This window comes from Oncorhynchus tshawytscha, linkage group LG33 (assembly GCF_018296145.1).
Source record: "Oncorhynchus tshawytscha isolate Ot180627B linkage group LG33, Otsh_v2.0, whole genome shotgun sequence".
Lineage (NCBI taxonomy): Eukaryota > Metazoa > Chordata > Actinopteri > Salmoniformes > Salmonidae > Oncorhynchus > Oncorhynchus tshawytscha.
The window spans coordinates 9,620,120-9,644,136 of NC_056461.1; positions in this window are offsets into that span (position 1 = coordinate 9,620,120).

Consider the following 24,017-nt stretch of genomic DNA (forward strand, 5'->3'; position numbering starts at 1 on the left):
TGACTTACTGACATACACATTACAGTTTTAGATTAGTTTTTGAAACCTCCAGCCCTTCAAAGAAATAGTAAACGGGAAGCCTTTAGTTTAGACAGAAAACACCGCGTATTCGTTAACCATTTATTTATTAGATGATTGCAGTACATTAGTCTTAGCATTAAGCTCTGCTACTCCAGGGTAACTCACTGCCAGAGCATATATCATGTAAGATAATAATAATTACAGGCAGTGAACAAGATGTGTTATACCAATCCCCCTGACTGAAACAAAAGCAGAGGCCAAACAGGTGGAGGCTGGGGTGCGTGGTGGGAAAGCAGAAAACAGACATGCATGGCATACGGCGCATGTCAAACCAGAATTTGAATTACTTTTTATTCGTCACATACACAGTGTACAGCAGGTATAAAAGGTGCAGTGAAATACTTATGTGGTAGCTCCCTCAATAATGCAGTACATTAATCAATATCAATAAATGGTCACAGTCTACACAGTTTAGTAGAATGTTGTAGTGGGCATTGTAGCCCCTTAACACTGCAGTAAAATGTTAAACAGTACACAATCATTTTAAATTTGAAATAAATCAAGAAATGGCACAGCATATCCAATCAAATAGCACTGTAACAATTATCCAAATGCAATTAACACAATATATACTAAGAGTGATATGTACAGCAGTAGATATATTAGAATCTAGTATAGAAATAAGTCAAGAATCTTGTACTTTGACAAATCTTGTATTGTGACAAACTCATATCCTCTTGGTCACAGGCAACCGGTAATGTCCTGCTTACAGTGCAGCTACACCATCAGATTTGTGAGTGTGAAAGAAATATGGCCACAGACTTATTGGCCCAGAATGCATTTCTGCACATCACACAAGCTGCACAGAATCAAGAACATAATTATCCAATTATCACCACGAAAGTATCATTAGCTTAAAACTAGCAGTGCTAAAGGACACTTGATGTTGAGCAAGGGTGAAAGTAGATACATTTTTTCCGGGTACAGGACATTGCGCATGCTCCAAAACATCGTGCGGGCCTAATCATAGAATTACATATTAATTCAATACGATCTCTATGGACATAGTCATAAAGATGTATGTAATTTCAGTTGTAAAATGTATTACATTTTATTGCGGCGTAATCACATCCAGTCATGATGTTTTTTTAAAAATCTGACTTTCAATGGCTCCTTCACTAGGCTACCCAAGCGCAATGGCTCCTTCACTAGGCTACCCAAGCGCAATGGCTCCTTCACTAGGCTACCCAAGCGCAATGGCTCCTTCACTAGGCTACCCAAGCGCAATGGCTCCTTCACTTAGGCTACCCAAGCGCAATGGCTCCTTCACTAGGCTACCCAAGCGCAATGGCTCCTTCACTAGGCTACCCAAGCGCAATGGCTCCTTCACTAGGCTACCCAAGCGCATTCATCCACTTGCCACATATTTCCAGCCTCCAAACAATGGAGAATGGAAAGAGACCATTACACAAAACACCAAAAAGTGTAATGACAGTTTGATGTTTATGCTGATGAAGGTAGAGAACCTATTTTGGAAGGTTTGCAAACTTGGTAAAAGATTGTCAGTGATGAACTGCAGTGAAAAGAGGTTATTGTGTATTTTCCTGTAACTTAACGGCAGCCTGTTGCGAATTTATCATTTCTTAACAGGAAACTACAATAACTTACTTACAAAATGTTGCCTGTAACAAACTTGCTGCCACGAGCAATCTTGCCAGTAACCAACTGTGCCTTCAATAACTTCTGTTGACAACATGCACATCGCTTGCTGATTGGCAGCATACTCTAACAGTGGTAGCCAGAAGATTGCAGGCACAATTTATTATAGGTGTGGCTTTCAGCTAGCGCTTTTCGGCCTTCCATAAAAGGGAATGTCATCCCAGTTAATCTGGTCTGTTCATAAACTATTCAATTGTGCGCTAGCAGGAGGAAGCGAGTTTGACAAGTACTCACCCCGTTCTTGTACAAAGGACCGAAGACTGCCGTAGATAACAAAGTGATTTTCTTCAACGTGTCGTTCTTGTCTCAAAAATGTTTTAGCTTGTTAAATGCATTTGTACCCATTTAAAACGGCTAACATAGAATTTGATGTTTTATAAGAAAAAGTACTTTTAAAGTACTATTTTTCATTGTTGTTTCTAACAACATGCACTTTTTAAAACAAATTTAAATGTAATACTCAAATGCTGTTTTATGCTGTTTTTACGTGTATAAAACGGCGTGTGTATAAAAAAATTTTGAGCTGTTTTAAAGGAAATGAAACAACTTTTCCAAAAGAAAGAAGAGCAGGAGGAAGCGAGTTTGGTAAGGCACAGTTTATTATAGGCGTGGCTTTCAGCTAGCGCTTTTCGGTCTCCCATAAAAGGGAATGTCATCCCAGTTAATCTGGTCTGTTCATAAACTATTAAGTTGTGCGCTAGCAGGAGGATGCGAGTTTGATAAGTACTCACCCCGTTCCTGTACAAAGGACTGAAGACCGCTTTATAATAAAGTTGCTTTTAACATGTTTTCATTTCTTAAATGTTTTACCCTGGTTAAATTATTTGTACACATTTCAAATGCCTTTTATAGATTTTATGTTTTACAAGAAAAAGTACTTTTATTCATGGTTGTTTCTATTGTTTTTAACATGTACTTTTTAACTAATTTCAATGTAATATTCAAATGCTGTTTTTTATGCTTTTATGCCATTTTTATGTACATAAAATGATCTACAAAAATATAATCTAGCCATTTTTAAAGAAAATTCAACAAGAAAACACAAGAAAAAATGGCATGTTATATCAGGAATAGCGTGTTGACTAGCCGTAGGCAATGGCTTTGATAGCCATGGGATGGTATGGACGAAAGGATGCCTCAACACCAGACAAAGGGTCTCCCGCAACATTTAAGGTACTGGTGGCCACGGCCTGACAGTGCTACGGCGCCTAGAGGAGGGATCTGTGCCCCGAAGGAATGGGACGGAGTTGATTCAGAAGAGCAGGAGGAGGCAAGTTTGATAAGGACTCACCCTGTTCCTACACAAAGGACAGAAGACAGTTTTTTGAACAAAGTGACTTTTTAACATGTTTTCATGCCTCAAAAATGTATACTCTTGTTTAAATCATTATGTGCACATTTTACATGGATTTTACTGATTGGATTTTTTTTAAAGTACTTCTATCTTAGGTTGCTTTGTTGTTTTTAATAAAAAACGCATACCTTTTTGTAAATGTTCAATGCTGTTCTTAACACATTATGCTATTTTGAAGTGTACAAAGTATTATGTAAAAGTATGAGCTGTTTTAATGAAACCCTGTGACAAAAAAAGCTGCATGTAATACAAAAGATACATAAGATATTTAATTTGTATTTAACTTATATATTATGGATCCCCATTAGCTGCTGCCAAGGAACATTTAAGGCAGTTATACAGTTAAAAACATTAAGTGTGCCCCCCCCCACACACACTATTCTATAACACAAAATACATGTATAAGCTAGTCTCCATATAATTGTACTACTCACTTTCCTACCACACCATCAGGTCAGTGAGTATGATGAATTAGCTACAGTAAGTTACTATAACTCACTTGTAACTAGTTGACAGTAAATTATTGACAATTAAACAGTAACTTCCAGTGAACCAGCTGTCATTAGGCTAGTAGAAATTGTAAAGTAACCTCTTAACAATGCAGATCTCAATTGTCACAAGATCGTATAAATATTGCAGAACTGACAATGTGGAGACAAAAAAGGCCTTAACTTTAATCAACATAACAATAAAACCACTTAAAATGATACACCATTCACACTGAAGGTTGGCAAAAATACAACATATTTTAGACCATGACCCCAAATATGATAATAAGCCCCACTAGCACATTGCCCCTTCCTACATTTCAAAGTGCAGTAATGACTGTACCTAATGCTGCGTTCGTTGCCAAGTGGGAAGTGGGAAGTGGGAGTTTACCACATACAACTGGTAAAAATCCAGTTGAATGGCCCTCCAACTGGTAATTACCAGTGGGAAATGCATCTTCTCCAAATTCTCCAACATGCTGACCTCTGACGCCACCTACTAAAGAAATTAGCTCGATAACAGTATTTTTGGCAGTTAAATGTAACAAAACATTATTTATAAAAAGCAATCTATTAATATGGTTTTTGAACTCTATAATTTGGTTACATGAATGATAGCTGTACTTTAAGTAAAACATTTTTTTTTAACAGGATTTTTCTTTGCTCCACTCTGGAGAGATTAATTTGTAAAAATTTGTAAAAATTCTATAGCAATATAGAGTGGGAAAGTGGCCTAGCGTTTGTATAATTATTAGACACTGCAGTAAATAAACCTGAATAAAAACATCTGTCTTGTCCAGGACCGGAGTCTGCACAAAGCCAATAAGAACCACAGTAGGCCTTTATACAAACAAGCCATATGCCACACAAGCCTGACATCATTCACTTTGAACTGGACTGTGTGTTTACAGGCAGTTGCAACAGCGTGACATTAGATCATTACAACACATTCACCAAAACCAACAAAATACACCTGAATGGATTTCTGCAAATATGCAAACACCCTCAATATGCAAACACTCTTACATTTGCGAACTTTACAGTCCTATTGATCAAACAACCATGAAAATGTAGGCTCTCTTTCCCTCAGTTATGCACATCATCAACAACAATATCAACAACTAATGGTAGCCAGAGCAAGATTAGTTCAAATCTAAAGAAGGAACATTCAATAAACTTTTTCAGCTAGTTGGCTGTCAAAATTGCACTGATAAACAATGTGGAATTGTAGCCTCCTTGTCCTTCTGCAGCTTGCCTACCAATGCATGCTTGTCCCAACCAAGCACCCAAGCTAAATGGCTAAAGTTGGCTAGCTTGTTAGCTAGCTACTTCCAGACACAAATGAGAGAACACCTCACGCTGACCATTTTACTTACCCTAGCAGAGCTGGTTACCTAGGCTGTTTACATGTTATCTAGGGCGTTCATGACTATTACTTTTTCTTTGCCAACGTTTACTGATACCAGTCATATTCAGCGGGTGTTGAGCGCTCATAAATTCATCAGTTCTGCGCTCTGGCACACTCAGATGCGAGTGCTCTGAAATCGGAATAGATAGCCAGAGTAAATTTGTGAACGAAAGAGATATGCTAACTGGATAACAGTTGTTCAAGTTCTTGCTAGCTAACCAAATTACATCTGTATCTCTAGCTGTGTGTAGCCACCAAAAAAACAATATGAGGGGAAAAAGTCAGTCACTCACCCACTCCTCCAATGGCATGACATCCTCCTAGCAGCTAGCTAATGTTAGGCTCTGTGTTTTCATCTTGCTACATAAATAGATATGCTAGCCTATTAGCCATGTTATGACTGACTTGTGATAATTGCTCTTGCTAGTTTGATTGTATTGACATTCCCAGCCTTAGTTACATTTTTGTTTTGTCCAGAATATTGAGTCATTGAAACTGAAACAGTGCATCCTGAATGGAGACAGAAAACAATGTACCAGGCCAGCTGTGATTTACAAACTGATAGCAATATTTTTTGGACTATCAATAAATGTATTGGTGAATTGTATTAATCATGCATTGAACTGCATCCATGTATTCTGCTAACAATGCCTTAGTGTACGTCATGGAAAGTTGAGTCAAATATAACATATTTGTAAATTCTCTTATAAAGTTGGTTTTGTAGCATAAACAGGGAATTTAATATTTTTGACTGATATTATGATTGTCTGTTTGTTTCATATCTGTAAAGTAGTTAACTTTTTATAGCTGCAGGGGCAGTGTTGAGTAGCTTGGATGAAAAGGTGCCCATTGTAAACGGCCAGCTCCTCAGTCTCAGTTGCGAATATATGCATAGTATTATTAGTATTGGATAGAAAACACTCTGAAGTTTCTAAAACTGTTTGAATTATGTCTGTGAGTATAACAGAACTCATATTGCAGGAAAAAACCTGAGAAATTCCACTTCCTGTTTGTATTTTTCTGGAGGTGGCAAAATTTCAACTAAGCTGTCATTGAAATTACAGCGAGATATGGATGAGTTTTCACTTCCTACGCCTTCCACTAGATGTCAACAGTCAATAGAACTTTGTCTGATGACTCTAATGTGAAGGGGGGTCGAATGAGACAGGAAATAGTCACCACTGCCACGAGTTGACCATGCTTTCACCATGCGCGTTCACAGGGAGAGGACCTACGTTCCACCGGTCATCTGTCATTCTAATTATAATTATAATTCTCCGGTTGGAATGTTATTCAAGATATATGTAAACGACATTCTAAAGATTGATTCAGTACATCGTTTGACATGTTTCTACTGACTGTTATGGAACTTTTTGACATTTCGTCACGTTATAGTGGACGCGCTTTGTGACTTTGAAATTGTTTACCAAACGTGCTAACCAAAGTAGCTAATTGGACATAAATAACGGATATTTTCGAACAAATCAAGCATTTATTGTGGACCTGGGATTCCTAGGACTGCATTCTGATGAAGTTCATCAAGGGTAAGGAAACATTTATCATGTATTTTCTGGTTTCTGTTGACTCCAACATGGCGGCTAATTTGGCTACTGTTCTGAGCTCCATCTCAGATTATTGCATGGGTTGCTTTTTTCGTAAACCTTTTTTGAAATCTGACACAGCGGTTGCATTAAGGAGAGGTATATCTATAATTCCATGTCTATAACTTGTATTATCATCTACATTTATGATGAGTATTTCTGTTGAAACGATGTGGCTATGCAAAATCACTTGATGTTTTTGGAACTAGTGAATCTAATACGCCAATGTAAACTCAGATTTTTTTATATAAATATGAACTTTATCAAACAAAACATGCATGTATTGTGTAACATGAAGTCCTATGAGTGTCATCTGATGAAGATAATTCAAGGTTAGTGATGAATTTTATCTCTTTCTGCTTTTTGTGAATGCTATATTTAGCTGGAAAATGGCTGTGCTTATTGTGGTTCGGTAATCGTTTGTAGTGCTTTCGCTGAAAAGCCTGTTTGCCTATATTAACAACAAGATTAACTTTAAAATTATATAAAACACATGTATGCTTTAGGTATTGTAATTATGAGATTTCTGTGGTTTGAATTTGGCGCCCTCTATTTTCACTGGTAGTTGTCATATGGCTATAACAAGTTAAAACGCTGTCAGTTCCACTTTAAACTTTGGGTCACTGGTTACTTTGTGTGCTAAACATGAAATGTTTTTTTTTTAATGTGAAGTTATAGTGGTACATTTTGATTGGGAAATGCTTAATGGTTGTGTTTTTGTATTCTGATGATTGGGCCCTACTGGCTTATTATGTCGGAGTTTATGGATTGCTTGTCCTTTAACGTTCAAATACCAAGAGCATTTTTGCACACTTAGGACTAGATTTGATCAGATCCACATAGCGGACACCCGGTTGTTTCTGCTGTGTCGGAGGTGGCATTGGGTTAGAGATGTCAAATCTACAAGTGTCTCCCGGCATTATACCTGAAGCGGAAACTGCCATTGGCTGCACGGAGCTGCGTTAAGACAAATCCCATGCAGCAGTTTTTGCAAGTTAGAACACTGGAATGTGATACAGTATTTAATCTACACCTCGATAAGGTTGATAGAAATCCTCATTTTCTTTAACAATTTGACAGCTCTAATGCAGTTACACCTTTAATGCAGTTACACCTCCGACATCGCCAAAACACCAGCTATACGGATGTCGTCCATTGCGTGTCTACGCTTGATTTGATTGAATCTAGGCCTTAATGTCAAGTGTCACTGAGCACTGCTACTTTTCAGCTGGTGTTGTCAGATAATCTCACAATGAATGACTTTATTCCGGGCAACTTTCAGCAAAGTGCAGAAATGTATTCTTGCCAATAAATCTGTGGCTGACCTAGCGGCGAACCAGGAAATGCAGTTTTCTGTCATCTAAGGGGTTGTGCGTAAAATAAATCCCAGGTGTTGTTGTGTGCCAACCAATGTTAAAGTCAATTCAATTTAAGAATGATTAGAATTATGACAATGTTCAAGTTTGCGCTCAGCAGACCTGCTCAGGTAACATTGCTTGCTAATATTCTAGTTCTAGTGCAACTAGGTGACTGACAAGTGGAAAACGGCTAATGTTATTTCGACAGACTAAGGGTGTTTTGGCTTACTTACTAATGTTAACTAGAGCCTTAGCTAGCTAGCTAGCCATTTTCTATGCTAATATCTCTGGCTGTGGTAACCTTAGCTAACTAGCTAATGTTAGCCTCGCGATCATGCTTGTGAAGCTAGCTTACTGAAGTGAATATAACTAAATGTACGGTTTTTGTCCACGTTTGGCTAGCTAACTATGTCAGTGTCTGTAACTGTAGCTAACTAAATTTGGTAACAATGGCCTTTTCCAACGTCTGTTTTTGTCTTGTCCCGTCCTGTCCCATCCCGTGTATATATCGTTTTCTTCATTTTCTTCGTATATATTTTGCATGTACTTTTAATCTTAATTTCCATCTACAGACTGAGCATACTCTCCTGCAACCTGCCTCACCCAATGTGGTACGGGCTGCTATTTTTATACTTTAGAACCAGAACCCCCACCAGAAGCTAGCCAGTTGTCAGTTGCTAGCGGTCATCACTGTTAGCTCGGACATCAGCCAGCCTCAGCGCGGTCAATTCCTGCCAGTCTGCACAGCGCGATTTCAACCCAGAGCATATCGGACTGTTTTTTCTCTACCGCATCTCTGGATTCGTACCGCAAGCTCTGAACCTTTACACCGGATCATCGCAGCTAGCTAGCTGCTATCCGAGTGGCTACTCCTGGCTAACATCTCTGTCTGAAGCAAGCACCAGATAGCCTGGAGCTAGGCCCATCTCCCGGCTAGCCGAAGAGGTCCATCAGCCAATTCTTGGGCTACAATACCTTGTTTGTCAATTGTCTTGGACCCTTTTTATTGTTGACACGGAGCCATACCGATCCATCACAACGGGTCTGCCGACCCAACCGTCCGAAGTGGTTTCAGCAGGCTCTTCCGTTGCGAAGTCCCCGGATGCCAATCTGATAGCCCCGGCATGCTAGCTGTCTGAATTGCCGTGTCTCCAGCTCGCCCAGCGTAGTAGCACTACTGAATTGGCTTCCTGACTCATCTATTGCTACTCACTGGACTCTATGATCACTCGGCTACACATGCCTCTCCCTAATGTCAATATGCCTTGTCTATTGCTGTTTTGGTTAGTGATTATTGTCTTATTTCACTGTAGAGCCTCCAGCCTTGCCCGATATGCCTTATCTATCCCTTTTGTTCAAGTTGAGTTCCACCTGGCTTAACTGGTTCCTCTAGACACAAAACCTCTCTCATCGTCACTCAATGCCTAGGTTTACCTCTACTGTACTCACATCCTACCATACCCTTGTCTGTACATTACGCCTTGAATCTATTTTTCCACGCCCAGAAATCTGCTCCTTTTACTCTCTGTTCCGAACACACTAGACGACCAGTTCTTATAGCCTTTAGCCCTACCCTTATCCTACCCCTCCTCTGTTCCTCTGGTGTTGTATAGGTTCACCCAGGTCCTGCAGCCCCCTGCACCACTCCCATTCCCCAGGTGCTCTCATTTGTTGACTTTTGTAACCGTAAAAGCCTTGGTTTCATTCATGTTAACATTAGAAGCCTCCTCCAAGTTTGTTTTATTCACTGCTTTAGCACACTCTGCCGACCCGGATGTCCTAGCTGTGTCTGAATCCTGGCTTAGGAAGGCCACAAAAAAAATCCTGAAATTTCCATCCCTAACTATAACATTTTCCGACAAGATAGAACTGCCAACGGGGGGGGCAGTTGCAATTTACTGCAGAGATAGCCTGCAGAGTTCTGTCATACTATCCAGGTCTGTGCCCAAACAATTCGTGCTTCAACTTTTACAAATCCACCTTTCCAGGAACAAGTTTCTCACCGTTGCCACTTGTTATAGACCCTCTTCAGCCCCCAGCTGTGCCTTGGACACCATATGTGAATTGATTGCCCCCCAGCTATCTTCAGAGTTCGTGCTGTTAGGTGACCTAAACTGGGACATGCTTAATACCCCGCCTGTCCTACAATCTAAGTTAGATGCCCTCAATCTCACACAAATGATCAAGGAACCTACCAGGTACAATCCTAAATCTGTAACCAACCACCTCTTAGATATCATCCTGACCAACTAGCCCTCTAAATACACCTCTGCTGTCTTCAACCAGGATCACTGCCTCATTGCCTGTGTGCGTAATCGGTCCACGGTCAAATGGCCATGTGTATCTTGTAGCACTAATTCCAAAACAGTTTTGGGACACTGTAAAGTCCATGGAGAATAAGTGCTCCTCTTCCCAGCTGCCCACTGCACTGAGGCTAGGAAACACTGTCACCACCGATAAATCTACAATATTCAATCATTTCATCATTTCAATAAGCCAGTTGAAGAACGGTCCTAGAACATTACCAACATTTTAATGAAATGTAACCATGTTTGAACTTTTAGGAAACGTTCAGTTAATGTTTTTTTGTGTAAAGTTCCTTAATAAATGTGCTAAGAATGTTCCAATGCCAAGCAACTATCCTGCAATCCTGGGAAGGTTGTATGCAAAATAACCGTAGGTCAAATACGCTCTCACCACACTCTAAGAAACATATGGTTCTCAGAACTTTGTGTGCTAGCTGGCTGGTAAAAAGCTTGAACAGCAATTGTAGCCAAAGATAGTTGAGTTGTGTTCATTACATCACATACTTCACACCTTGGGAAAACACTGCAGTTCGCTAAAGGATCTGGACCTCAAATGGTGTTTAATGGTAGTCTGGTGAGAGAACAGGCTGCAGGATCAGTCAGTCTTACTAGGGGGGGGGGCATACCCTCTCCGGTTGTGTCTCTTCTCACCCAAAAACACCTCATCGTGGAGCTGTATCTATGGGCTGCAACACACAGACCTGATGCCACTACTAGCTCTGCATGACAGACAGGCATGTCTATTCTATACACTGTGTTTCTATCTGGACATTGTGTATGTTCTGTCTGTTTTTCTGGCTTTTATTTTGATTTTTAAAAAAAATGTATTGAAAACTATAGAATTGGACTGAAGCCGGTGATCAGTACTGTTCTCGTGTGATCAGACATAAAAGCCTGGTGTTACAAGTGCCATGCTCTACCAACTGAGCTTCAAAGGACCTGTCTGGTGGAGTGATCAAGAGCTGAAATGGTTGTTCTGTCACATGCCTTCCTGCCCAATCGCTGACAGATGCATAACACCGTTTTTGACACAGGCACACACTGAATCACACGGCCTCTGACATGGTGACAGTCACATTACCAAAACACGTGGTTTTCCCGCGAGTACTTCCTTTTCTTTGTCTAGAGTAACATTCTATCAGGTAAACACTGCACTGATTTCTGTCAGTTTATTCAGAGTGAATACTTTTATTAGTGGTAGAATATGAAGTCAAGAGGCCGTCTGTCTGCCCTCTTATTGCTCAGTCAGACTCAAACTGAATTCTAATTATAACTTCATTAGAGCTACAAAAAAAACATTCCTTTCCTAAACATTGCTAAATTCTGCATTCGAATAGTTTTCTCTCAAGGTAGCATTGTATTTATAAGCGGCTCAGAGTAGAATTGCTGATCTTGCATTTAAGATTTGAATGAATGAACGGGGGGGGGGGCTGATCCTAGATCACCCCTCCAACACAACTGCCCACAGTGGTGTTGGAATGAAGAGGATGGGCAATCAAATCACAATAGAGCGATGCTCAACAGCTTCATTGGTTTGTATCCACTGGGATACACTGCTGTGCAAATCAAATGCAGTTGAAAAAGATTCCAGAAAACGTGCACAGTTTTTTGATTGTATAGTATTTATCCTTTGATGGTATTTATATTATATGACCAGTATAGTGATTTTATTTTGTGTTGCAATGACATCCTGGTATTTCAAGTACAGTATACTAAAGTATGTACAGTACCAATCAAAAGTTTGGACACACCTACTCATTCAATGGTTTTTCTTTATTTTACTATTTTCTACATTGTAGAATAATAGTGAAGACATCAAAACTATGAAATAACACATATGGAAACATGTAGGAACCAAAAAAGTGTTAAACAAATTCTTTAAAGTAGCCACCCTTTGCCTTGATGACACCTTTGCGCACTCTTGACAGTATCTCAACCAGCTTCACCTGGAATGCTTTTCCAACAGTCTTGAAGGAGTTCCCATATATGCTGAGCACTTGTTGGCTGCTTTTCCTTCACTCTGCGGTCCAACTCATCCCAAATCATCTGAATTGGGTTGAGGTCGGGTGACTGTGCAGACCAGGTCATATGATGCAGCACTATAATGCAGCACTCCATCACTCTCCTTCAAATAGCCTTTACGCAGCCTGGAGGTGTGTTGAGTCATTGTCCTGTTGAAAAACAAATGATAGTCCCACTAAGCGTAAACCAGATGGGATGACGTATCACTGCAGAATGCTGTGGTAGCCATGCTGGTTAAGTGTGCCTTGAATTCAAAATAAATCACAGACAGTGTCACTAGTAAAGCACCATCACACCTGCTCCTCCATGCTTCACGGTGGGAACCACACTTGCAGAGATCATCCGTTCACCGACTCTGCGTCTCACAAAGACACGGCGGTTGGAACCAAAATGTCAAAATTTGGACTTATCAGACCACCGGTCTAATGTCCATTGCTCGTGTTTCTTGGCCCAAGCAAGTCTCTTCTTCTTATTGGTGTCCTTTAGTAGTGGTTTCTTTGCAGCAATTCAACCATGAAGGCCTGATTCACGCAGTCTCCTCTGAACAGTTGATGTTGAGATGTGTCTGTTACTTGAACTCTGTGAAGCATTTATTTGGGCTGCAATTTCTCAGGCATGTTACTCTAATTAACTTATCCTCTGCAGCAGAGGTAACTCTGGGTCTTCCTTTCCTGTGGCGGTCCTCATGAGAGCCAGTTTCATCACAGTGCTTGATGGTTTTTGTGACTGCACTTTAAGAAACTTTCAAAGTTCTTGACATTTTCCAGATTGACTGACCTTCATTCCTACTCACTATACTAAGCAGAATGTCTTATCCCTTTGCCCCATACTTCATCTTCTTGCACTCCACACTGCCATTTCCCACCAGGACAAAAGGAACACCTAAGTGAGAATGCTATTCATTGACGACAGCTCAGCATTCAATACCATAGTGCCCTCAAAGCTCATCAATAAGCTAAGGAGCCTGGGACTAAGCACCTCCCTCTGCAACTGGATCCAGGACTTCCTGACGGGCCACCTCCAGGTGGTAAGGGTAGGCAACAACTGTGTTGATCCTCAACACAGGGGCCCCTCAGTGGTGCATGCACAGTCCCCTCTTGTACTCCATGTTCACTCATGTCTGCATGGCCAAGCATGACTCCAACACCATCATTAAGTTGCAGATGACACAACAGTGGTAGGCCTGATCACCGACAACGAAAAGACAGCCTATAGGGAGGAGGTCAGAGACCTGGCCGTGTGGTGCCAGGACAACAACCTCTCCCTCAACGTGATCAAGACAAAGGAGAGGATTGTGGACTCCAGGAAAAAGAGGTTTGAGTACGCCTCCATTCTCATCGACGGGGCTGCAGTGGAGCAGGTTGAGAGCTTCAAGTTCCTTGGTGTCCATATCACCAACAAACTAACATGGTCCAAGCACACCGAGACAGTCGTGAAGAGGGCCCAACAAAACCTATTCCCCCTCAGGAGTCTGAAAATATTTTGCATGGGTCCCCAGAACCTCAAAAGGTTCTACAGCTGCACCGTCGAGAGCATGGTGGTCTGGTTGCATCACTGCCTGGTATGGCAACTGCTCAGCCTCCGACCGCAAGGCACTACAGAGGGTAGGTAGTGCGTACGGCCCAGTACATCACTGGGGCAAAGGTTCCTGCCATCCAGGACCTCTACACCAATCGGTGTCAGAGGAAGGCCCTAAAAATGGCCAAAGACTCCAGCCACCCTAGTCAGACTGTTCTCTCTGCTACCGCACGGAAAGCGGTACCGGAGCGCCAAATCTAGGTCCAAGATGCTTCTAAACAGCTTCTACCCCCAAGCCATAAGACTCCTGAACAGCTACTCAAATGGCTACCCAGACTATTTGCATTGCCCCCCTTCTACACTGCTGCTACTCTCTGTTATTATCTATACTTAGTCACTTTAATAACTATACCACATGTACAAATTACCTCAATTACCTCGACTAACATTGACTTTGTACTGGTACCCCCCTTTATATAGTCTTGCTATTGTTATTTTACTGCTGCTGTTTACTTGAATTCTTATTCTTATTCGAATGTATTTATTTTTTAATTTGAACTGCATTGTTGGTTAGGGGTGCGTAAGTAAGCATTTCATTGTTAGGTCTACACCTGTAGTATTCAACGCATGTGACTAATAACATTTGATTTGATTTGATGTGTCTCCATGCACTCACTTCCTCCAAATGGCCCTGGTTTCCTGTTCTAAAGCCGTCACGAGACACAGCCCCAGAACAAAAAAGGTCAGAGCAGTTTAACTGAATCCCAGACCAGAAAGACAATTTCCATAGACGGCCACAGAGAAGTAATATTAGAAAATTCCTAATAAGACACAGTAGTCATCTTTGTGCACAAAACATCCATTGAATTAATCAAATAATTGTCACTGAGACAGTTTTTTTTTGCTATTGTCATCATTCACAGCCCAACGTGATGACATTGTGTGTTAGTGTGCATGTCAGTATAAACTGGATGCAACCTGGAAATAGGCGGTCCATAAATTGGCATATGCAAACGTTAGATGTATGTAGATGTAGATTACCTTGATAACGGTCAGACATCTTGGAAGAAATCTCCAGTTCTTATTATACCTCAGTGGTAGGGCCCGACATTACAGTCAAATATATTGATATCGGAGAGTACCAAGTCATTTGTAGTTGGGCCACTGTATAGAGGGGTTGGTTGTTTAGCAACAAAACCGACATGTGCGCAACTATGGGGCAAAAGAGACGGGGTTGGCTTAGATTGTTGATAACATTTAAATTACATTTAGTCTCCAAGTACTTAACTAAAACATAAATACATTTGCACAATGAGCACTTGTCTCTCAAATGTCATTGCTACATTTGCTAGTTAGCTAGCTAGCGAATCTTTGCAAATATTAGCATTTACATGAGGTCAGTAAAAACACCTCAAGACAAGACATGGTATCAATAACAATACAAGCTGAAAAGCCATCTTTGATTTCCCACATAGCAGCTTTTTGTTATTGTTGCTAGATATGACCGTTCAGAATCATAACAACTCTCTGCCATATTAATAGGCTAGGTGTACCGCTCAATGAGTGAATGGGTGTGGAGTCAGGCGCAGCGAGCAAAGGATTCGGGAAAAAACACGCTTTAATGTCCAAAATCACAGGAACAAAATAGTATACCCAACACAGGCATAACTATAAAACAAAATAGTATACCCAACACAGGCGTAACTATAAAACAAAATAGTATACCCAACACAGATGTAACTACAAAACAAATTAGTATACCCAACACAGATGTAACTACAAAACAAAATAGTACCCTATCGTGAAATACTATGACAGCGAGAAAACCCAACAAAACACTAACACCTCTCACAAATAAAGAAGAACAAGCCCACACAAACAGAAGCGGACTAAACGAACTTAAATTACCCCACCCTAACAACCAAACAATGAACAGGTGAAAACAATTAGACAAAACCAAACGAACACAGAACAAAGGATCGGTGGCAGCTAGTAGACCGGCGACGACGACCGCCGAGCGCCACCCGAACAAGAAGGGGAGGCTCCTTCGGTAATATTCGTGACACTTGTCTAGTTTTTCTTAGCCTGTACGGCTGAAGCTCTAGCTCCCCGTAGCTGCACTGCTGTGTGAAAAGTTAGCTGTGTGAGAAGATAGTCCAATATTTGAGGCCAGAATCGTTTTCCTTGTCAAATCACACATACAACAGGAATACCAAAATAGCTTGACAATGACGTGCAAATGTTTTCAAAAGTGTTTATTCCTCCAAAATCACATTTCAACCATGGATGGGAGTAATTGTTGAAGGAAGAATGTTTGCAGTAACATTCACATCATCATGAAAAAATACATATATCTCTCCTGACGAGTTCAGAACTAGGGAGTAAGTTGAGAAATAAATAGAAGTTAATGCATTTTATAGTTTTGCTCTAGTGTTGAAATGGTCTCCTGTGTGGTGACAGTCTGGAAAGAGAAACACATCATGTACTTATGTGTGTGTCGTCACTCTATCATCCCAGTAGAGTGACTGTAGTAGTATTGTGTGTGTAGTCACTCTATCATCCCAGTAGAGTGACTGTAGTAGTATTGTGTGTGTCGTCACTCTATCATCCCAGTAGAGTGACTGTAGTAGTATTGTGTGTGTCGTCACTCTATCATCCCAGTAGAGTGACTGTAGTAGTATTGTGTGTGTCGTCACTCTATCATCCCAGTAGAGTGACTGTAGTAGTATTGTGTGTGTCGTCACTCTATCATCCCAGTAGAGTGACTGTAGTAGTATTGTGTGTGTCGTCACTCTATCATCCCAGTAGAGTGACTGTAGTAGTATTGTGTGTGTCGTCACTCTATCATCCCAGTAGAGTGACTGTAGTAGTATTGTGTGTGTCGTCACTCTATCATCCCAGTAGAGTGACTGTAGTAGTATTGTGTGTGTCGTCACTCTATCATCCCAGTAGAGTGACTGTAGTAGTATTGTGTGTGTCGTCACTCTATCATCCCAGTAGAGTGACTGTAGTAGTATTGTGTGTGTAGTCACTCTATCATCCCAGTAGAGTGACTGTAGTAGTATTGTGTGTGTCGTCACTCTATCATCCCAGTAGAGTGACTGTAGTAGTATTGTGTGTGTCGTCACTCTATTATCCCAGTAGAGTGACTGTAGTAGTATTGTGTGTGTAGTCACTCTATCATCCCAGTAGAGTGACTGTAGTAGTATTGTGTGTGTCGTCACTCTATCATCCCAGTAGAGTGACTGTTGTAGTATTGTTTGTGTAGTAGTAGTGTAATCTTTCAAGTTCATCTTCCCTCCTCTGTTCTGCTGCAACCAATCAGTGCTCTTCATCCTCCGTCTCTGTTTTTGATGGGGTCAGGCTTGTCGTCTGTGCTAGACAAACCCCGTATTGAGGATTGTGAGGCAACACACTCTGTTATAACATTGGACTGTTTATTTAACAATTATAACGTCTCACCTTTTCCACCATTTTCTGCATCTTGTGGATGAGGGCAATCATGTGACCAGCGTCCTCCTTCGGCTTCTTATAGGAGGAGATCAGAAGCGCCACCTTCTCCAGTCTCCTTCTAAGACCTCCCTGGCTGGCGAATTTGAGCCATATTAGCACATTATAATATATATATATATACACATCTTTTTTTAACCTTTATTTAACTAGGCAAGTCAGTTAAGAACAAATTGTCATAAGCAAGGGAGAGTGAAGAAAGGTAAAGAGGGGGAGGTGGTAGAGAGAGAACATAAGGTTAGCCGGTCTAAATCTATGACATTAACAACATATATAATAGGAGTCTAACATATGTGAGTGAGTGAGTGAGTGAGTGAGTGAGTGAGTGAGTGAGTGAGTGAGTGAGTGAGTGAGTGAGTGAGCGTGTGTGTGTGTGTGTGTGTGAGAAAGAGAATGAAAAGAGAGAGAGGTATGTGTGCATGTATAACCGAGTGTGTCCTGTAGGGCTGTGATGCTGAGTTCCGGGGCTTGCCTTGTCCCGTCTGCTGCCTCCAGGGCCTGCAGCAGGCTGGGGATGTTGACCACACTGCCCCTGTAGGACACCACCTCAGCCCCCACACCTGGTGTTGCCTCCCTGGACCCTCCAGACTTCCAGCCACACGCCTTCTCCTTCACTGGAGCTCCACGTAACAGTTACTTGAACACACACAGAGAGAGACTTAACATGTATGTGTACAGTCGTGGCCAAAAGTTTTGAGAATGACACAAATATTAATATCCACAAAGTTTGCTGCTTCAGTGTCTTTAGATATTTTGTCAGCTGTTACTATGGATTACTGAAGTATAATTACAAGCATTTCATAAGTGTCAAAGGCTTTTATTGACAATTACATGAAGTTGATACAAAGAGTCAATATTTGCAGTGTTGACCCTTCTTTTTCAAGACCTCTGCAATCTGCCCTGGCATGCTGTCAATTAACTTCTGGTCCACATCCTGACTGATGGCAGCCCATTCTTGCATAATCAATGCTTGGAGTTTGTCAGAATTTGTGGGGTTTTGTTTGTCCACCTGTCTCTTGAGGATTGACCACAGGTTCTCAATGGGATTAAGGTCCGGGGATTTTCCTGGCTATGGACCCAAAATATTGATGTTTTGTTCCCTGAGCCACTTAGTTATCACTTTTGCCTTATGGCAAGGTGCTCCATCATGCTGGAAAATGCATTGTTCGTCACCAAACTGTTTCTGGATGGTTGGGAGAAGTTGCTCTTGGATGTGTTGGTACCATTCTTTATTCATGTCTGTGTTCGTAGGCAAAATTGTGAGTGAGCCCACTCCCTTTTTACGGGGGAAGCAATCCCACACATGAATGGTCTCAGGATGCTTTACTGTTGGCATGACACAGGACTGATGGTAGCGCACACCTTGTCTTCTCCGGACAAGCTTTTTTCCTGATGCCCCAAACAATCAGAAAGGGGATTCATCAGAGAAAATGACTTTACCCCAGCCCTCAGCAGTCCAATCCCTGTACCTTTTGCAGAATATCAGTCTGTCCCTGATGTTTTTCCTGGAGAGAAGTGGCTTTTTTGCTGCCCTTCTTGACACCAGGCCATCCTCCAAAAGTCTTCGTCTTACTGTACGTGCAGATGCACTCACACTTGCCTGCTGCCATTCCTGAGCAAGCTCTGTACTGGTGATGCCCCGATACCGCAGCTGAATCAACTTTAGGAGACGGTCCTGGCGCTTGCTGGACTTTCTTGGGCGCCCTGAAGCCTTCTTCACAACAATTGAACCGGTCTCCTTGAAGTTCTTGATGATCCGATAAATGGTTGATTTAGGTGCAATCTTACTGGCAGCAATATCCTTGCCTATGAAGCCCTTTTGTGCAAATCGATGATGATGGCATGTGTTTCCTTGCAGGTAACCATGGTTGACAGAGGAAGAACAATGGTTCCAAGCACCACCCTCCTTTTGAAGCTTCCAGTCTGTTATTTGAACTCAATCAGCATGACAGAGTGACCTCCAGCCTTGTCCTCGTCAACATACCTGTGTTAACGAGAGAATCACTGACATGATGTCAGCTGGTCCTTTTGTGGCAGGACTGAAATGCAGTGGAAATGTTTTTGGGGGATTCAGTTCATTTGAATGGCAAAGAGGGACTTTGCAATTAATTGCAATTCATCTGATCACTCTTCACAACATTCTGGAGTATATGCAAATTGCCATCATACAAACTGAGGCAGCAGACTTTATGAAAATTTATATTTGTGTCATTCTCAAAACTTTTGGCCACGACTGTATGTTATATGACTGTTTATGAATGTGTTTGTGTAAAGGTTCAAAAAACTTTGGACTTTGTTATTGTCTATCCTAAGTGGTGTCATGGTCAAAAACGTACCCTACATAAACTGTGGCATGTAAAGAAGGTAGATGTATCCAGTATATATGTTTGTCCATTATATCATTATCTATTCAATATCTATAGTTGTCTTGTAGAAACAGAGTAAAGTACAGATCCTTATCTTTATTGGCCACCACTCTCTTTCGCTCAGTGTGTGTGTGTGTGTGTGTGTGTGTGTGGTGTGTGTGTGTGTGTGTGTGTGTGTGTGTGTGTGTGTGTGTGTGTGTGTGTGTGTGCGTGTGTATAATGGTGTGAGGATGGCTCATTCACAACGTTATCATCCAGCAGGAGAGTAAAAGTGAGGCATTTCTCCTTATTTAAATTGATTGTGTAAACACCTCTGATCTCATAGCTCTAGGGCCGTTGGAATATCCACTTTACATCCTGGCCTTGAGGCAATCACCTGACACAGAGAAGGAATTTCTTAGAATGATCATCTAATTTTAGATAAGCGAATGCATAGCCTTCCATGCTGATATTAGGTTCTGGCTCCTCCCAGCGAGAGGCTATCTTGTATGGACATTGTCCCTCCACACACACCTTATTCAACAACTCCTGCACCTGGGTAGGTGTGAGCCACAGCCCTAGTGGCAGTAAGATATTGTGAAGGTCAGCTCACCTGTCGCTGCAGGTGAGAATAGAGAGCGGTCATTATAATAATTTATTTTGTATCATGAGGATGAATTTACTCCAAAGCAGATTAGTACACTACATATCAGTGTAACTCCGTGTGGTCTAGGGGCCTACGTTACCTCGAAGGCCTCCTTGGTTGTTGAGGTGTGCTGCTTCAGGAGAGAGGAGAGGGGGACGGGCCTAGCCCAGGTCTACGTTCTGTAACCAGGCACAGGTTGGCAGGGAGAGGGGCCCCCTCCCGATACACAGACAATGTCAAGCCTTAGAATAGCAGCAAGCTGTGACTACTAGATGATATGGCTGGAACTCACTCACAAACACAAGGTCACACACGTCTGATGTTACGTTCTGAATGTGTTCTTGTCCTCCTCCGTAGGTACCATCCTCCAGACATCAGGTAACAGAGACACTTATACCTGATAGAGAGAGAGGGAGGGTTGTTCATTCCAATTCACTGTTACTGGTTTGTAGATGGAGTGCCACATAAAGTGGAAAAGGGCTAAACAAAGCAAGCATCTGATTGGCTGTTGTACTGCCTATGTATATGTGTGTGTATATCTGTGAGAGTTGAGAGAGCGGGCGGATTTGATTACACTGAGCCGTGGGGCATCGGTCTGCGGCCCGTGGCGTGAACGGGCAAAAATGGTGAGGGAGGAGTGCCCTTCTCAAATCTGTTCGGTCATGTTGTCAACAAGGCAGCATGATGCATCGTCCAGAAACATACATCTATTTTCCATAAAATATCTGTTTGTATTTTCAAACTAGTTTTCATTGGGAATGCAGATAAAGATTAAAAAAAAAAATCAATACTCAACATGCTTACGTCACTTTTATTTTGAGCCAATTATGTCACAATTTCATGGGTCCGACTTTGCTTTTTGAACAGGAGGCTGCCCGATTCCAAAATGGATACACTCATCTTTAACCCAGTGTAAAACACGCCTTTCTGGACGCCTGGGACAAATTCATCTAATCTCCCAGTGTGTGAGCATGAACATGTGCTTGTGTAGTGTGTGTGTGGGACTGACTGTGAACGTGTGTGTGTATACTGACCACTGGGAGCAGGTGCCGAGGTCCAATCCACTACATTCCATCACGCAGTGCAAGGCGGTCCTCAGCAGCGCCTGAAGGTCCTTCAGCAGACTTGGACCCCACTTCCCCCAACAGGAACTGTCGAAGAAGGGGGAGAAGAGAGAAAGATGATGTGCTTATTATAGTTGAGGTAAATTGCGGTCTGTACCCAATCACAACGTAACCATCCTCACCTTGATGAAAGAGGCATGGTGCCCACAGTGCTCACCTGTGGTTATGTCTGATCATACTGCACCGTCTGTGCAGCTCCTCTGATCTGGCCATGGACAACAGCAGCACCTGTGACACACACACAGTTACCATCCATTGGGCAAACAAGACACACGGGTGGTGAGTGTGTGTGAGTGCCTTATTCTGTGGCCTCTCTCTCTGTGTGTGTGTTTGTTGGGCTCGGGCTGGGCCGGACCTATGTAGTAAGAGACAGGGCTGTGGGAAGAGGAAGGGGAGTGGAGGGGCTGGGAGGAAGGAAGGAAGGAAGGAAAGCTGTCAATCCTGTTGATTGTGAGGTGGCAGAAGCGGGAGGTGGGGGTAGTGACGCTGGAGCTCTAGACTGTCACAGGACACACTGGGGGAGACAGGGAGAAGGGAGGGGAGGATCAATTACCAGATGTACAGATTTGTTGAATGCCTGATTAGATAAATGAATGAATGACAGGTGGACTCACCAATTTCTGGGGAAGCAGGAGAAGAGGGCAGGACTGAGGTGTGGTAGTGGAGGTATTTTTGGGATGAGCTCACTTCTCCTCCTCCTTCCACCTCCTCCTCTTCTGGTCACAACCCCTCACTCTGCTGCCCTCCCAGAAACACACATACATGAACACATGGCCCAATCTCACAGAACATACATTTTCCTTTGAGGTGAACAAAGAGACAAATCACACACCTCAGCGGATCTCTTTCTGGTGCCTCTGCCCCAGCCATCAAGTCGATGACCATCATTGGTCACCACCTTTCAAAGTGTGTTGCATTCTGGGGAGAAAAATTGTCAGACAGGTGCAAGTGTAGCACATGGGGATGTGTAAAACGTACTCCTCAGCCTGAAGTGTCCCCACTTATGCAAGCAAATAGCTAGCTTTTAGTGTGGTGCCGACTGGTACAATACTTTGGGAGGGTGGTCACGTGCAAGCAAGGCATAGGTACTGGGATCGAGCCTCAGTGTGAGCATAATCAGGAGGAAGTGGTACTCGCTAAGCAAACAGCGTGACGTCCTTTACACCTACATTGGCTAAAAACATTTTCAGGTTCTTACCATAGATTCTCAAGCAGATTTAAGTCAAAACCGTAACTCGGCCACACAGAAACATACACTGTCTTCTTGGTAAGCAACTCCAGTGTAGATTTAGGTTATTGTCCTGCTGAAAGGTGAATTAATCTCCCAGTGTCTGGTGGGAAGCGGACTGAATCAGGTTTTTTTCTAGGATTTTGTCTGTTCTTAGTTCCATTTTTTTATCCAAACAAACTCCCCAGTCCTTACTAGCATACTCATATCATGATGCAGTGATCACTATTCTTGAAAATATGTGGAGTGGTACTCAGTAATGTCATATTGGATTTTCCCTAAACATAACACTGTATTCGGGACAAAAAGATTTAGAAGCTTGAGCCCCCCCCGCCCACCCCCCAAAAAAATGTTTTTTGAAAACCTTGTCAGATTTTGCCCCGCCAAAAAACTCTAAATAAACATAATTCATGATGGTTCATATTTTATTTTTGTTTGTTTTGTTTGTACATTTAGAAATTACAGAAGTTTTAGTCGTTAATCATTAATAATGATGAGTGAGAAAGTTACAGACACACAAATACACCACAAGTATGTGGACACCCATTCAAATTAGCAATCACCATAGACAAACACTGGCAGTAGAATGGCCTGTACTGAAGAGCTCAGTGACTTTCACCGTGGCAGCGTCATAGGACGCCACCTTTCCAACAAGTCAGTTCGTCAACTTTCTTCCCTGCTAGAGCTTCCCCGGGCAACTGTAAGTGCTGTTATTGTGAAGTGGAAACCTCTAGGAGAAACAGCATCTCAGCCACGAAGTGGTAGGCCACACAAGCTCACAGAACGGGAAGGCCAAGTGCTTTGAAAAAAAGAAAAATATTTAACCTTTATTTAACTAGGCAAGTCAGTTAAGAACAAATTCTTATTTCCATTAACGGCCTACCCTGGCCAAACCCTAAAACATCTCCCTTTTGAAGTAGTCCATTTTCTACTAATACTTCTATGAGGGGCGGCAGGTAACCTAGTGGTTAGAGCGTTGGGCCAGTAACCGAAAGGTTGTAAGATCGAATCCCCGTGCTGACAAGGTAAAAATCCGTTGTTCTGCCCCTGAACAAGGCAGTTAACCCACTGTTCCCCGGGCGCCGAAGACGTGGATGTTGACAGAGGGGTTGTGTTAAATGCGGAAGACATATTTCAGTTGAATGCATTGTTGTGACTAGTTATCCCCATTTCCCTCATGCTCTCTCTCTATAGGTCTTTGGAGCTGGTCATTGTAAATAAGAATTTGTTCTTAACTGGCTTGCCTCGTAAAAAATAAAAATGAGTTGGTAAACAAACTGAAAGGGTACATTTCTGCCACCTGAAGAGGTATAAAGCCAAGGTTGGTGATTTACTGCCACCTGAAGAGGTATAAAGCCAAGGTTGGTGA